We start from the raw sequence: 16651 nt of genomic DNA, 5'->3' as shown, positions 1-16651 counted from the left end.
GCACACAACAATTCAATCAAATTCTAAATGTCATGATAGTCATAATTACATTAAATATGGATTAAAGGAATATCTTTTGATGCAGAATTCTTTGTTCTTAGAGTTTGCTGATACTTTTAAACATTAAGCTCTGTGTACCTTTCAAGTTCAGGGAACATGAAAAAGAATGCAAGGAGTTGGGGAAATTAAGCCACTGTGTCACAGTTTCTAACATGGACTTTGTAAGCCCTTCACGGAAAAATAGGAAAACTCCACAGAGCCCTGGGCTTTGTAATTTTTAATTTCCTCCTGTTTCTCTTTTGTTCAAGTATCCTAGTTATAAAAGTGCACCAACTCTTTTGAGAATCTGTGATTAGAAGAATCTTCATTTTGGTTGCTTTTGTACTCTTTCCTTCATGAAAGATCAGGAGATTTTACAGTGCATGTAAGTTGCTTCACAATACTAATGTCCAAAATCATTAATAACATTTAAACATCGAGGCAGACACTATAATCACTCCCCCATTGTTAAATACCAGCTGCTAACCATTTCAGAAATCTTCTAGCATGCCTAATCAGAATTTAGTCCTTCTGCTTTCACATTATCTGTTTGCAATACAAAGCTATAAAATCCTGATTCTCCACTCTTTACTTCATCCTTAAAGGGGTAGATGAAGAGGGGCACCATGATACCTCTTCACCTGAGGTATTTCCAAAGGCTTCTGGGAAAATATCCCTTTCTCCAGTAAAGACTAAAGACAGCTGCATATTAGCAATTCTCATGAGAAAGCAGGAACAAGGTTAAAAATTGATGTGGTAGAGAAGTTTTTCCAAGAAAGGGACTCTTAGGGCTCTGTTGGTTTGGAAAGGTGAATACATGTACAATTCCATGGAAAACAAGAAAATCCTGTGAGAAGTAGGAGAAAGGACTCCATGGGAATAAGCTGGAGAGAGTCTGAAATTTTAAGTTCTCTGTTTCTACTGGGTTCAGAAAGGGAGAAATTCATCAGCCTTCTATGTAAAAACAGGATTGCATTAAGTACATCTGACTTTAGTCTAAGTTTCTATTGCAAATAGACAGAACCTGGAAAGGTTTAAAATGTTTAAAAATAATATTAACATTTTATTTGAGGCAGTGGGTGATGTTAGTGCCAAAGTGAGATAGATTTCCAAGGTGATACATTTCAAGCTGCTATTCTTAAAGAACTAACTGGAGACCTAAGTGCAGAAATGAAAGATGGCTAGAAATTATTGAAAAAAAAAAAAAAAAAGGAACTTCCACTTCAAAAATAAAGGCAGAGAAAGGAATACCCTTATGTTGAAACCTGTCTGGACACTGCAGCTACAAAGCTATTAATTGCAAAAGTGACATGAATGAAAACAAAACAAGTACACTGTTACCCCCACAGGACATCCACAGGAGCATTAGATGAAGATGATTATACCAGGACACTTCTGCTGGTAGATTTTCACTTAGAAACACTTGTAGCCTAAGATTTAAATATAACCCAGAATAACCTGAGCACATTTTGTTAATGCTGACTGAGCTATTATGGCTGTACTAAAAAGCTTAAGCCACCTAAAATGAAAGCGCATGAAGTCCTCAATGCAAAGTTAGAGAAACTAGAAGCATTGAGGAAGTTACCAAATGTCAGGGAGTTTCCCTCAGTAAAGTGAAGCCATCCTGGGGGTTTTTTACAGGATGACATCTGCTCTGAATAAGCATGATGCTAAGGAAAAGGGGGAAAAAAGCAAACACAACAGGAACACCAAGCCCATAGATTACTACTAATGTAGTGAGTGCTAAATCTCAGTGTAATATTGTCTTTAATTTAAAATGATCAGCAGATGGCTTGCATGACCTGTCAGTTATTGGCATACTGCTAAGAGTAAAAGCTTCCAGCCATTCCTAGAATGGCTCAAAAGACACAATTAAATATTTATCAATCTTTCCATATCTAAAAACTCATGGAATTTGCCCACATTAAAAATAAAAACAAAACACACACAAATTCAGTTGGGGAGATCTTTCATGAGTTTTCCCAGTGCCAACTTCGTGCATAAGTGCAGACCTTACCATTAGGGAATCTGGCTTGAAGTTTGGGTTGGACTGCTGGGAAACCACATCACACACTGGTGCTCAGGAAGAGGCATGTTGGAAAGAATTTAGAATTCCCAGAGGTCCTACAAAACCAGGGCTTAGAAGAATAAGAATTTCAATCATTTCATGTATTTTAGGCCCCTGGAATACTGAAAATAAATTCTATCCGAAACTGACATTAGTTGTCAAATGCAGAAAAACAGCTTCTCTTTGTAGGGTATTTGATTTCCTCTAGGCACTCTTACCTGCAGCATTTGACTTCACATTAATAAGCAGATAGGCACGAAATTCCTACAAAAGATATTTTAAATTGTTTATTAATATTCTTTCAACCTGCTAGAGATTTTTATTTTGTTTCTTTGCTTTCTTATTTATTTCTTCCAATGTTCCTGTGTAGCTGGGCTTTTTCACTTAACAGTTTAACTATTTTGTCCCCTGCTACTTAAATGCAAATTACACTTTTAAAAGGTGTTTTTATCTGCATCCATTGCAACAGAGTCCTGGAAAAGCATAAGATTGAGAATTATTAAAACCTTACAAATGCCCGGGGGTTGATTTCTCATGGTATGACCCCAATAGAGTAAAAACTTGATTTTCTATCAAACTTACTTAAACGTCCCATTAGACATCTAGAACATCTAATCAGCATATTATGAATAGGCAGGGTGCTTAACCATCTGAATGTAGGATGAGGTACAAATGAATTGAACAAGTCACACAATTTTTTGGTTAAAAAAAAATACAGGCATTAAACCACAAACATATGTTGTCTATTTATAGCTGATGACCTATTATACTCACTCAGAACTACTCAAGGCAAATGCTGACATTTGCCCTTGACCCCTAACTTCCTGTGAAGGGGAAAATACAACACTTCATTTGTGTTTTAGATTGTCTGGGTCCTGTAGTATATAAAAAGCAGATTGGAGAAATGTCTGTATGCACCAGCATAACATTGTAAGTGAAAGAGACTCTTCACTGGAACAAACAAACCAACCAACCTCAAAACCTCTCTCTTTTACCTGAATTTTTCCAGTTCAGGTGGTTTCAGAGTATCTGAAACCCATCTGTACAAACACAGCACAATTTTGAAGAGGCAATTAGAAAGAAGGGCAAATAAATTCTGTAATAGTATCATCCCCAAAGCCTGGGGTTTATTTGGTCATATAAAGAACTTTCCAAACAGAAAGTCCTTTACTGACAAAATTTCAGTGTTTTTTAGAACTGTACCATGCATTATTTATGGTGTTATCGTTTCTTCCTTTTCCCTGTCCAATTAAGTATTCTTGAACTTGACAGTGTAGAGCTGCATTTTGTGTTGTGTCTTGAAGGACTTTTGTGACTGTGCTCATGAATAAATTCAGAAATATATAAAACTGAGGAATTCAACAATTAGGTCATAGGAGGTTTTTTATGTTTTCAAATGTTTTTCATCACAACACAAACCACCACATTCGTTCCAAATATGAGAAATGTCCATTTGGTCAGCACAGATAAAACTGGTATAATAGAATATTGGCAGACAATAGCTGAATTTCCACAACATGACATGGAGTACAGTTGCAACATCAAGAGTTTCTTGGATATGATTTTGCCTTTGTTGAGCTTCAGCTTGAAGCAACCCCGACTCGTGAATTTTAATCAGCTAAAGCCAAATAGAGCTACTTTTGTCATGTTAAACAGCACCCAGATTCACTGACACTCTGCAAAGGCCTGGTTATCAGTCAGGTCAACAACCCTTCCAACATCCACCATCTGATCCTGTGCACCTCACACACATCTGAATGAGCTGCAGATTCCCTCTCTCACAAATGGATAGTAGTGGGAAGCCGTAGTTATTTAAAAAATATATTAGAGTGGGAAATGCCAGGGTCTCTTAGTAGATAATGCAATAAAAAGAAAAATATAATTTGTTTTTCCTTTTTTAAGTACTCTAGAAGACATCTGGTCATACTATGCAGGTATGTTACTTGGCTGGGTAGTTACAGTCACATTTAAAAAACAGTAGAAAATACTAAGTAAAAATAAAACTTACTTTTATTACTTAATATTTTATTTTTCTGGACTAAAAATGAACTTCTGTTTAGGTTTATGCAGGAGGTACACACCACTATGGGTTACTTCATTAATTTATAAGGACAAGTTTCTAAATTGATTTTGTTTTCTAAGTCTGAATGTCTGAAGCTTAAAACCTGTGCTTCCCTCCCATCCAAGAAAAATAAGTGACTGTAAAATACAGATTTAGCAACACCCATCCATTTCATCACCATCTTACATTATTAGGGAGTTTAATTTTTTAATTTTTTATACTTTCATTGCACCAGAAATAGCTACAAGTAGTTGGAACCTATAATTGAAGTAATATGGTCATGGCTAGCAGCTTCAGTCACTAGAATGAATGTGGAAAGCCATGCTGAAAAATAGTACTTAGATCATTGCTTGAACTATGAAGAAACTTAAGTAATCAAAATTGCCTGGTTTTATCAAAAAAAGTTATTTTATTTTCCTCATGGTCAATTAAAAAAAATGGATTCACATTGATAATGAACTCATTACAAACTTTTTAACACAGTGGGGGATTAACTTTTAATAAACAAAAAAATTGCCAGCAATTGATAACTGACATACCAAAATTCAAATGTTCTCTCTCTTTGTGTTCTTTTCCTGTTTTATAAGTGTATATGTCCAATTGTAAGGATGGCTGTTATGTTATATGAACATCTATTATTGCCTCTTGACTTTCACAAATCATCAAATCATTTAGAGAGGAGCACTGTTTTTATATTAGTGCTCAGTGTTCACACAATTCCTAGTTTGCTTCTCCATGTAAACAACACTGCATGACAGTCACTCTGCACTATAACTTTTTTAAAGCCTTGATTAAACCATTTAAATATAAAAATGGAAATATTCGCTCTAAGCTAAATTTCAGTATTAGTCAGTGGTTTGAGGGTGAGAAAGGGAGAGACAAAATTAACCAACAGTGACTTTTTCCTAAGAAGAAACTACTCCCACACACAAGGAAACTGGGGTTAGGAGGATAATTTAAAGTTAACATGTTGGTCACCTTCATCCCAGTATAAATATCACTGGCTTCCAGATACCGTTATAATGACAGGCTAATATTAGAACTGCTTAAAAATATGTGAATTATTTTTCTGGAATGAGCTTATTTTTGAAGCCATGTGAATCTTCAGAAATTACTAGGATGTGAAAGGACATTTGCATGTATAGTTTTGACCTCTTCTCTTGCTCTTTGCCTGTTAATATATCTCAGCTGGTTTGTCTTTTAACATTCCAAAACTTTCAGTAGCTTTCAAAGCTCAACTTTTCTCTAAGAAAACATTCTGCTTTTCCTTTCTCCCACATTCTGAAATCTGCACAAGCTTGGTTATGGATTTAAAGACATACAGCTCCAAAATGGTGTGATATGGCAGCATACTGAAATGAAATGGCAGCATACTGAAACTCAAGTGTTTTATGAACTGCCAGGAAAGGAAAGAGTGTCTGTATGTCAGTGGAAATTTGGAAATTTTTTTGTAGGCATTTTATCTTGGCTGTCAACAACACGTTGGGTCATTGACTTATAAAGCCTTGAAACAAAAATATTTATTTTTAGACACTTTAAATATATATTCTGGTATTTATTTCACTTCAATGCTTGCTAACTACTGTAATTTAAATACCAAAAATTGGTAGAAAAAGTTTTTTCTAAAGGAGATTCATGTGTATTTATATACAGTGGAAGAGTCACTCCAATGACATTTGGCATCATTTCTATAACCCACATTAATCCCCTTGCACACAATTAACTTGGGTCACCTCAAGAATGGGCCAAAAGGAAGTCTGTTTCACAGGCATCCCTGAACACTATCTAATGCTATAAAATCAATGCTGAATATACTAAGAGCAAGTTTATAAAATTGTAAAGATTATAAAATTTGAATACTTGGAAGGTTTGAGAACTTTAGATGTAGACGGATTTCCCTGGCTACCGTGAAGTGTCAAACAGAAAAATATCAAAAAAAAAAAGCATTTATGAAGATTCATCAGGCTGAAAGGGAAGGGAAAGATGCACATGCTGGGTGCCCCAGGACTTTGACTAAATATGCAGATCCAGCATGAAATCCAAATAAATAAGTGTTTGTGTGTAAAGAATAAGCAGGAATACAGAAGTATAAGAACCACAAATACTGTATCACTTACATACTGATAGTGTGTAGACCAATATATATATGCAAAGGAATACCACAAATTTAACCTAATATACTGAGTCTTGTATCCAAAACTAGGTCTCCTTTTTCCTATCAAAATCATCTAACAGTCTAACATCTATTAGATAGATATACCTCACTTGACAAACAAGTCATTATACTGTTAAATTTCCATGTAAGAATAAAGGAGGTGAAAAACTTTCAAAGCACCTTTTCCTTTGCTTCTTTGTAACTGACACTAACTGTTCAGGTCTTGACAGCTAAAGTAAAAGGAAATCAAACCTCTCAAATTAAGTTACTCTCTACCTTGATAGCTATCCCCACAACATCTATCATCAAGAAGCATCATTAGCACCAGATGTGTTGCACTGACACAAGACATTGTTGATTGCATTAAACCAGGAAATACTTTCATTAAACGATTTAAGCACACTAACAAATTTATTGACATCACAGAAAGACAGGATATCGGGGTATGGGGGAGGGAATGCTCTGTCTACAGGCTATCTTTCTAATTTTCAAACTGAGAAAAATAAAGCAGCAAATTTAATATCCTTAACCACTTTGTAGCCAAGTACTCGCTGAGACAATTTGTAAAGCTCTCTGTGTCACTGGCACACACTGAGTAATACTGTACTAGTCTTTGGCTTTGCCCCTTCAAGATGTGGCTCTCAAAACCTGGGGCTGTCCTGGCCATAGACCACTAAGCAGCATGCTGCTGTGTATCACAGACCAGGGGAGAGGTGACTACTCTGTGCTATACCTGTCCCCTCCCCACCTTAGAAGTTCTCATCAACACTTCACTGCTGTGACCCAACAGAGATTTTGCTCACATTTTGAATGAAAAAATGGGGCAGAAATAGTTTCTTCTGTTTGAGCCAGAGCCACATGCTGCGGGCACTATTGGCAGACAGTCTTTTCAACACATAACAGTTGTGAAGGCTGAGTTCTTGCAGCAGCTTAGACCTGGCATGTGTGCTTGGCTGTAACAGGTCTTAATTGTGCTCAGTCTTGATACCTCTGCTCCTTACCTAAATTATTACTATTTGTGATATCACTGTTTTGTTTTCTCCTGTTTGCAATGACTGCCAGCCAGCACCTTAAGGTCTACCTTTTCACAAAGTTATTTCAGCCATTGAAATGCAGCAGTCATGCTCTTGCTGTTGGAGTCAGTGATTGCTCACTATTAATAATATTGCTTGCTGTGGCTGAGGTAATGTGAATCAAGCAAACCAAGTGCTCATTTGCAAGATGCCTACAGATATAGATGCATGACATACTCGTGACTATGTGAATTAAGAGTCTCAATACAGGATAGCTATAACCATTGAGATTATTAAAATCTAAACAGTGGAACTGAAGCACTACCTCAAAACCCTAAAGCAGCATCAAAGGAGGTACAGCAAATCTATTCCACTATCCTGGGAGTACTTTCCAAGTCAAGTAGCTCAGCACATTTCTGTGGGGGCATTTGAAATTGTTTCTTTGGAGTAGATGCTCAAGGAGCTTATGAGGTAGTTTATTTCCAAAGAAAAGACAGCCAGTCGTTGAAGTGTTTAGGGTAGACAGGCTTGTACTAAGCCACATTCGGTTTCCTTTTTCAGTAAGAGTATTTATTCTTATAATTAAGATTTGCTACTTCTAGTTCCCTTGATGAAATGTAATGTGCTTACAATTATGCAGATGTTCTTTCTTAATCTTTCAAGAATATATAGGTTTTGCTTTTAAGACTGCTGTTACAGCTTAACTGTTGCTGACAGCTTCTGCCGTAGTATTGGCTCTGAGAAGTAAAATGATTCTCATACTCCTTCTCTTCAGCTTTTTCTGTCTCAGCTGTTTCCCAGCACTTCCTGCTCTAATTGTTTTTGTCTAGATGCAGGAAAGAAGGCAGCTGGTTCTGCAGGCAGAGTCAGCAGGGAGCACATCTGCACAGTTCCCAGGCCCCTGGCCAGCAGGGGATGTCACCAATGTCACCCACTTCCTGGGATCCTCTAAGATTGATCCCACTGCTCCCGACAGCCTGACACACCTGGGGAGCACCTGCATTTAGTTACTTGGCTTGTAATAACAGCAGCCATTAACTAAGATTATAACTTAATTTTCCCTAAGAAGGAAGAGTCCTTGCCAGTCTCAGCTACCAGAGACCTGAGAATTGACTCCTGATATTCTATTTCCTGTCATCATTCTCAGTGTCCCTCGTGAGAGCAGGATGGAAACAGTCAGTACCCAGAAAACTGAGTTTTGTATTTCAGTGCAATGCACAGAGCATCTTGCACCAACTTAGCCTCAGCCATTGCTTACAGCCAATGTTCACAGACATTACATACTCTTCCTACTAACTCAATATTCAAATACTGAAAACACCATCACCACAACCATTTTAGTTCTTGCCTCCTCCCATTCCCTTGTTAAGCAAATTAGATGAAGTGAAGGGGTTTTTTCATACCTGCAGAAATGTCTGCTCAGTTAAGGAAATACCAAATAGCAAAACCAGATTGTTCAATAGGGAAGAAACTAGAAAGAAACAGCCCATAATCACACAGCCAAGGGCCAGTCTGTTTTCACAGCATTAGCTAGACACAGAAGGGCACCACTTGACTCAAATCACCTGCATGCAGTTACTGGTACAGAACTCAGGTAGCTGGAAGCAGCAGCTGGCCTCAGACCTGGTTCAACCTTGACAAAGGCAAGATTATTAACAGAAGCTGACAGTGTCAATTCTGCTGTATGTCACCATTGAACTGGGTCAACAGCATATTGCACTCACACTTTGGGCTGAGTCCTGAGGAAAAGTCAGTTCTTAAAGCACCAGCTCTAGCTTCTAGCAGGGCTCCTCTGTACTGGGGACATTTCTGCAGCATGTCCTGTTCTCAGGTGACTGGCATTTTGAGTACAGACTAGATATATTTTCCAGATCTTGATTCTTAGATGTGGCCAGAAATGGAAATTTGACACTTCAGTTTTTCCCTTTGCTCTGATTCAGAAGGAATGGCTGCAAACTTCCCATAAAAGTAAAAATAAAGTGCTTTGGAATCACTAAGGCAGTAATGCTTACATGCCTCATTTGGGAATTTTACCTTATATTAAAAAACAAGAAAATTAATTGATTTAACCTTACATTTTTTTTAATAGAGTCTTAATCATCAATAAAGTGAAAGAAGCCCTGAAAAACAACTTGTTTTAATTGATGAAGCATTCTTAGAGATAAATGGTTCTGCTAGAAGAATTTCAGCTGGCCCTTTTGAATTCTCTTTTCTCATAGAAAGAAATCAGACTTCCTAATCTTGCAGCCTACATCAGCAGAGACCCTGCTGCCTTTTTGCTGAGGCTGAATTTCTGGTGGTCACAGTTATTTCTGTATGTGGTAATTTCCTTCCTCTTTCAAACACTAAAACTCAATTTGCTTAAGCATATATTGGTGCATTACTACAAAGATATGGGAAGTGCTTTTATTTTCTGTGTTCCAGTAAACGTCCTTTCAATAAGAATATGCAAATACAGACAGAGCTTGGCCCACAGAATATTACACTGTCAGTGAGGAAGACAATACAATTTTTGGAAGAGCCTTGGAAACCTCTCATCTCTCCATCAGGTCAGGCTAAGACTAATGGAGATATCATGTTCTGGGAAAAATAACATAACCTTTCCCATTGTATGCACTATATAAACAGATTTATATTGCAAATCAAACCTTACTGTCTTAGAACAAGGCTATTTCTGCAGCCAGCTTTCAAGGAGACCATTCATTACACATGTGAGGTTGAGTAAAACAGGTTCAAAAAGTCTTGAGCAGTCAAGTATGAGCAAACAGCTCCTGGGGTGTACAATAGGTTGGAAACCCTAGGTCATAAACAAATAAATCATAGGTGAACCCACTCTTAGCACATATAAGAATAAAGAGTCAACTAGTTTAATGTTTCACTGAGTTCTTAATGTGAAATGGTATACTATTGCAACAGGCAGTTTCCCCAGAACAATGCAAACCACAGGGGTTCACTGAGCTACTATTGAAAGAAAACATTTTTCAGTCAAGGAAAAAACAGGTTTCTAGCATCTCAACAGCTAAAAAATGTGCCAGGTGAGGCACTAGAGAATCCTCAGAACCATACAGCTCAATACATCTTAAAATTTATCAAATAATTCCAAAACCCCTTGGCTTTAATTTGAAGTGTTGGAGCAGCAATACGACAGACAGATCTTCATCTCCATCATAATGTAATAAAGTGATTCCAGCTGCCTTAAAGAATGTGAAGTACTCTACTGTTTCTTCCAACAAGGGAAACATCTAGATCTCAAACTCCCCTTACCTGTTGAACACAGCTCCAAGTAAGCCAATATTAGAGGGGCAATTTTTTAACAAAAAGCATGCCTGAGGACAAAATAACAGCAGCATTCCATGATGGATGACAAATCCACAGCAGTCCTGTTTACAACGAGCATGTCCTGAATATATTCCCTTGGTACCACCACTGCCAGCAACACAACTCAGTTTGTACTGTGCAAGGTTTTATATAAACCAAACGCAGAGACAGCTGCTCTGAAATCTTAGAGATCTCATGTATATTCACAATTCTGGTGCTACTAGCACGACTTATTCTTATGCTTCCACAACTTTGGAAAGGCATCAGTGTCCAAGAGGTAAGAAGAGTGCAGACAGAGTCAGAGTGACTCTGCACATAGAAATTGGCCTCATGTCATTGCAGCCGCTCCCACTCAGACCCAAAAGGTCAAAAGCTTTTTAGAACTGTTAAGCACCTGTACTGGATTACCAGGTTCAGGACAGACAAGATTGCATCTCCCAGCTCTGGCTGGCACAACTGTTAAGAGCTAATCTCATCCTTAGAGAGCAGCTCTGCAGCAAACAGGATTGCTGCTCAGTTCTGCTTTCCCACTAAAGCACCAGGCTGGCCTATCTGAAATGACAGCTGCTGTTTCTTATACCACTTCTATAACTGTGACTCAAGTCTCATTGCAGAATGTCAACATTTGTGTTCAACAAATATGATTCACCATGTTTTGAAAGTAACAGAAATGGAATGATAGAGGCAGCATATGATTCACCACAGCCTTGAAGCTGCACAGAGCTATGTTGAATTAGAATTATGCTACCAACATTTTTTATCTCTGAAATATTTGCAACAGTTATTACGAATTGAGAAGACTGTAAAATAAACACTTACAACCAGAAACTGATCAATAAAGCTTGACAGTTCTTGCCACAAACTGCTAACCCAGAAAAAATAGTCTATGATTTTTTGCCCCCACAATTCTAAGTACACTTTCATTGAAGCACACTTGATTTCCTTCTTCCTTCAGATTTGTCTTTGTCTTCACCTGGTCTTCTGTTGCTGATCTCTTTCATTTTATTATCTGGAAGATAGATTTGAATGATGTTTTTATTTTTTTCCATGTTCATTTTAAATTGCACCCTTTGACTGTAGGTATGGTGCCCCTAAGCCATGTTTAAAAAAAAAATTGAAATAATTGATACTTCATTTTTGTGTATCTTTGCTTGTTACTAGTAATTTATACATTATGTATATAATGGCACTGGAGGCAAAGATAAATTAAAGTCACAGTGGGGCAGGCATCATGCAGAGTTTTAGCAAGAGGTTTTTTCTTCAAAGACACTAAAACATAAGATAGACAAAAGAGAAAAATATTTTAAATGCCCTTTGAACAAAAATGTGAATTAGAAATTAATACATTAATCATGATTCAGCAAATGAAGATGGGAATTATTTAAGCACATGCCTATATGTTTTATCAATTCAGAGCCCACACATCTCACCTGAATTCATGTGAGATCTCAGTTTTGGCCATAAAGTCCTGCTTCCTCTCCCAGAGGAGCTTGCACTTGTGAGCAATGCCATACCTGGGAAACACATCACACCTGAGGCTGGACTTCTGTTCACTCCTAAGAAGTCTAAGATTGGTAGCTGCCAAACAGTTTCCCAATCGACCCTGAAGTTCTGTAACTCTTATCCTCACCTTTTTTTTACCCTCATGCCCCTTTCAACCTTTTCTCCTCAAAGGAAACTGTTTATCAGTTGTCTAGAATGAGGCCATGAATTCAGGAAGATGACCCACAACCTGGCATTATATAAGTGAGCTGTTACTAAAGCAAGCAAGATTTAGTTTGAAATGCTCTGTAACACCCAGCTAAGTACAGAGAATTGCAATTTTTGTATGTAATATAGGTACAATCTGTTACTCTGCTCTGCAAACTGGTCTCACTGTAAAGCCTCTTCGCACACAAAGTGCTATTGCTACCACTAGATGTCAGTTTTGCACACTTTAAAATGGTCAATTCTCTAAAAAAAGTAATTCTTTATTCACAATAGAAACAGCTCTCTATTATGTCATTCTTTCTGAACTGACCTTTAATTTTAAGTATCTCCCATTTTATATATCTTCTCCCCACTTCTCCCTCAAGCCCCTTGGGGCATAGCTCTCCTTTATTAAAGAAAAAAAAATCCACTATGCATTTATTCCATGATTTACTCAGTCTGAGACATTGGCAGTTTTTGCCAGATATCACTCACAAAAGTCTGTATCTCAGGTTGTGTCTCTATAGGCCAGCACTAAAATCTTATTTCCATTTCTCAGAGATATTTTTTATACTCCATAAGGACACTTTTACTAAGAAATGCCATTCCTTTTTTTCACTAAGAAATATCAAAGTAATTACAGATAGGCTTCCATGCCAGTTAATAAGGAGTATCGTTGATATGGCTTGCTATGATTTTATGATTTTTCAGATTTTTACTTACATTGACTGCCTAAATGCAGATAGTTTTCATTTATACTTCAAATCTCTGTCTCTCAAAAGTCAAAAATGTGGCTGTACATTCCTCCTAATCTTCCACAAGGGCTCTTTACAGGTGTTTTCCTTACGAAATTTTTCATTAACTAGTTTTAACATAAACTCGGTCACACTGAATACAGAACTTCTGTATTATGCATTTACTTTATCATAACAAAATGGAATTGCTTTTTGTCATGTAAATCTGTCTTTACTCTCTCCCCCAAAGAAAAATCATTGAAGAGAATTAGGAAGAAGCCAAATTAATTATACATTATTACATTTGAATACATATATACATGCAGAAAAAGCAACAAACATCTCCAAATCTGCCCATGCTCAGAACTGGTAATGTTACAGAATGCAGCTCTGAATTTTTATAAGGTAATGACAAGACTGTCACCTTACATGAAGTTGTACTGCCCAGATACTGACAGTTTAGCTAGCAACGCACTATGTTTGTTAATCATGGTGTCGAAGGAATCCCCTCATCCTCATTCACATCAAAATCCCGCATTTTCCTTCACATTTCCTTCACACATTTTCCTTTCCCGCATGATCCTTCACAGCTCTCTTGGATTGTTCAAGGTATTCTTTGCACCTCCAGCTGCAACCATCTCATGCAAGTACTTGCCTACCAGAAAGGGCTGGAAAGTAAGGAAGGGGGAAGATGTACTTCAATGAACTTCAAAATAGAGTTGAAAACACTCTATCATGCATTCAACTCTACCAACAACCTTCTCCAAAGACATCTGAAAATATTTTTAGGCAACAACTCCATTGAAACCACCCCTCTGCACAACCTCAGCAACCATAAAAGCATGGCATAAAAACTCCAAGACAAACACGGGATCCAAAACACATCAAGTCCCATGACTGCTGACAGCAATGTCCATGACTTAGGAGCCTTCCTTAGAGAAGTACTATGCCTGGGGCAGATGAGGGTGTTGTATATGCTACATACTGTGTTGCAACATTGTGCCCCATTCCCTTTCCCTTCCTACCACTCACTCACTATCCCTTATCCAACTACCAGAGACCCCAGGACTGCAGAATGCCCTAAAATCCCACCCAGCCAAAGGAGTGAGCTGCCTGCACCCACACTGCTCCCTTGCAAGGACATGCACAGAAACAGAGTACCTCAGACATGCCAGATTTGCTCTGCGTGCCCTGCACAGCCATGGGCATGAGCCAGTTTGAAGTTCTCCAGATGAAAATTCACAAAATCCACTTGTGCACCTGCAGCTCCAGACTGTACAGCTGGTGCCTTCTCTTTGCTTTTGATGAAGGTGTCTCCTTTGTCAGCAGCCATGGTGGAAAGCAGCTACAGCAGGAGAGGCCCAGGTCCAAAACGTGCTCCTGCAAGTAAAGGAGCAGAAGACACACCTCAAACACTTGCAGTACTACAGCGTTTCTCTCACTCTGGGTTGTTATCTGCAGAACAAAGTGGGTTGGCTTGATCTGCAAGCTAGGAATTTTGGTTACTCCGAGCTACTGAGCTAAGTGAGTTACTGAGAAAGTTGATGTTGGGTGAATGAAGCAGCCAGTAGAAATGGGGAGACCAACAGCAGGCTAGAAGAGAACAGACTTTCTTATATGCTTTCTAAATTGTGCTCTAACATAAAACTGTAAACATAAAAACCAAAACAAAGAAAAAAACAAAACAAACACACACACACACCAAAAAAAAAACCCACAAAAAACTAAACAACAATCTGTCCCTTTATTTCCTCATTGTATATTTGGCAACTCAAATCCCTCCAGGAAAGAAGCTACTTTAACTTCTTCTTTATCACACATATTAATTTTCAACTTATTCCATTCATGCCAATATGAATCACAAACAATGTATATCATAAGCAACAACAGAAGCTGTGGTTAACTAAAACTTGGAAGCATTAGTCATCTTCCTACAGAAGCTACCATGTAATTTCAAAAGTGTTGAGCTTGCAAGATATTTTTGTACTTTTTCCTAGGACCAGAATTCTGCTGCTAAAGAGCAGTAGCAGTTCTTCGTTTCAATCAATAGTGAATTTTACTGAAGAAGAAGGGGAAAAAAAAAAGCTTTCAGCTGGACCCATAGCTATCAATCATCTCAAACCTCAGGGAGATACATAGCTTGATCCCCTCAATTGAAGAATGTCCCGGGGGAGGAGAAATAGGTTAAAACTCTCTCAATAAAACATTCCTCAATAAAGGAATTGCTTAGATCCACAGCTTCCTTCTCTACCAAGCTGCACTGCAAGATTAAAAAGTGCCTGATCTGACCGTACACACAGCACTTGCCTGTGTGGAAAGGCAGCTGTGCTTAGGCAGCACAGTCCAGCAAACAGCATCTTGGAAGGACTGAAAGTTGCACAAGATATTTCTCTGAAATCGCGAATTATACCCCGGCAATCTTTACACACACACACACACGCACACACGCGCACACGCACACACGCACACACACACACACACACATGTAAAGGTTTCAACACTCTATTTTGCAAAGAAAAGGGAGTGGACAAGAATCAAACCCTTGCAACAAAAAGCAGAGCTGCCTCCTCCTCCTCCTCTTCTTACTTAAAAAGTGCAAGAGGAGGTGAGGAAATGGCCCTGCTCCTGCTGTCATTGATATGCAGAGGTAATTTGGTGAGTCACCACTACAACTGATGAAGCCAAAGGAGCCCAGATGGGCCTGTATGTCAATCACACAGTTCAATGCAGTTTTAAATTTCCTCAGGAATTTGGTGATTTCTAGATCTGATGGATCACCTGCTAATTACCATACCCACTACATGTAGATATGCAGCTGTTTTTTGTTACAGTATAATTACAGGCTAAGTATTAAATGTAGGGGCTTCTCTACTGTCTGAAATGACATATTTTCACAACAAATACATCAAAGAAATGCAGAGATTCACTGGAATTTAAATATAGTCTGAGAAAGTAGTTTTCTCTCAGAATGTATATGTTCTCTACTTGATCTTCTCTCATACAGTTATTAGTGTCTCCATCTGTATGTCTGATAGAAACCCATCTATCATGCTCATGAGATGGTGAGAGAAAAGGCAAAATAGTTTGGTTTGGGACCAATGGCTGGGACATTATTCAGAAAAAAAAACCAGATAGATCTGGGCAAACATCAATGAACTCAATATCACTTAGTTCACTAGAAAGTATCTATTTCAGAGATTGCACATCCACTATGGGCATGCCTAGAAAATGTCAGGAAATATACAAAATAATTTGTTCTTCCCAGCATAAAAATAGATGAAAGGTTAGAATTGCATCTACTAAATGGACATGTTTTCAGCCTGACCTATCCTCTGCTGAAATCTAGGCTGAAAAGGGGGGCATTTTAGCATTGGAAGGTTTCTGGACTCAAAACATGCAATTCCATACTTGGTCTTAATACAATCCAGAGACTTTACTGGAAATTTTACACTAAAGAAAAACCTATAGATTAAAAAAAAATATATTTCATCTAACTTGAAACTCTGACTTGAGAAGTTTGCCTGCAAGCTGCACACTAACTTGAATATCAACAGTACTGCATGAACTCCTTGT

At 37.9% G+C, this 16651-nt stretch overlaps 1 protein-coding gene across 10 annotated transcripts in view; it reads right to left on the bottom strand.

The window, feature by feature from the left end:
* DNTT (DNA nucleotidylexotransferase) overlaps positions 1-16651 on the bottom strand; it is a gene marked incomplete at its 5' end in the record, with an annotated part of 139241 nt that overhangs the window by 112551 nt on the left and 10039 nt on the right. For 8 of the 10 annotated variants that reach the window (XM_083866594.1, XM_083866595.1, XM_083866593.1 and 5 more), the window contains one exon: positions 14240-14458. The exons of 1 other annotated variant lie outside the window; for it this stretch is intronic. Of the gene's footprint in view, positions 1-13619; positions 13734-14239; positions 14459-16651 lie in introns of those variants that run through there. One more of the 10 variants, XR_014590634.1, reaches the window with a different exon arrangement.

Source organism: Zosterops lateralis (assembly GCF_965231275.1).
Source record: "Zosterops lateralis genome assembly, chromosome: 8".
Classification (NCBI taxonomy): Eukaryota; Metazoa; Chordata; class Aves; order Passeriformes; family Zosteropidae; genus Zosterops; species Zosterops lateralis.
Note: the sequence above shows the minus strand (reverse complement) of the source record. Positions and strands in the feature narration are given on the sequence as shown.